Here is an 871-nt window from a genome sequence, read left to right as displayed (position 1 = left end):
AATCATACCCCTAGACCAACGAGCCGGGGCACTGCACCCCGTTGCACCCCCAGTCTGTGTGCCCCACACGCTGTGAGGGCTCTGGGGGGACAGCTGAGGCTGAGTGTGCCCCTTCACGTGCTCTAAGGCAGGGAGGTCCCTCTTGCTGTCCCTGCTCCTTGGAGCCTGCAGCTGGAGGTGGAATTAGTGTGGGGAATTAGTGCCCAGCATTGCCAGTTGCCACCATTGCTGGCAGTTCTCCTCCTCGTAAGCCCTCCCTGGCTCTTGCAGAGGTTGGCATGGCCGGTGCTTTGCAAGCAACACCCCGCGCCGTTCTTTCTCCATGGGGCATTCCCCAAAGCCGGTGCCCCCTCGGAGCTGGCTTTCTCATTGCTCCAGAAAATCCCTGCTGCTGCTTCCTTCGCCAGCCCCCTGGAGCTGCTGACTGTGGGGTTTTGAGGTTTTTAGGCCGTGGGGCTGAGCAGGGGCACATTTTTGTGGACGTGGCCCCCGGGTCAGGGGCTGTGTGCAGCTGTGCCAGGGCAGCCCCTGAGCTGGTGTGAAAGCCCTGGCTGCAGCGCGGTCACCATGCCTACCCCCTGGGCAGAGCTGCCATCGGGGGTATCAGCCAGTCCGTGGGGTGTCCCCACAAGGGCTGTGCCTGGTGCTGAGTGGCCCAAAAGAAGGGCTCGTCCGGGAGTTGAACCCGGGACCTCTCGCACCCTAAGCGAGAATCATACCCCTAGACCAACGAGCCGGGGCACTGCACCCCGTTGCACCCCCAGTCTGTGTGCCCCACACGCTGTGAGGGCTCTGGGGGGACAGCTGAGGCTGAGTGTGCCCCTTCACGTGCTCTAAGGCAGGGAGGTCCCTCTTGGTGTCCCTGCTCCTT

The 871-nt window shown here is 63.1% G+C and overlaps 1 non-coding gene across 1 annotated transcript; it reads right to left on the bottom strand.

Annotated features, from left to right (window-relative positions):
* Positions 1-664: 664 nt before the first annotated feature.
* On the bottom strand, positions 665-736 carry TRNAP-AGG. The gene has a single exon. It is a non-coding gene; the product is annotated as a tRNA-Pro (tRNA).
* Positions 737-871: the final 135 nt, after the last annotated feature.

Source organism: Apaloderma vittatum, unplaced genomic scaffold, assembly GCF_000703405.1.
Source record: "Apaloderma vittatum isolate BGI_N311 unplaced genomic scaffold, ASM70340v1 scaffold35106, whole genome shotgun sequence".
NCBI lineage: Eukaryota > Metazoa > Chordata > Aves > Trogoniformes > Trogonidae > Apaloderma > Apaloderma vittatum.
Note: the sequence above shows the minus strand (reverse complement) of the source record. Positions and strands in the feature narration are given on the sequence as shown.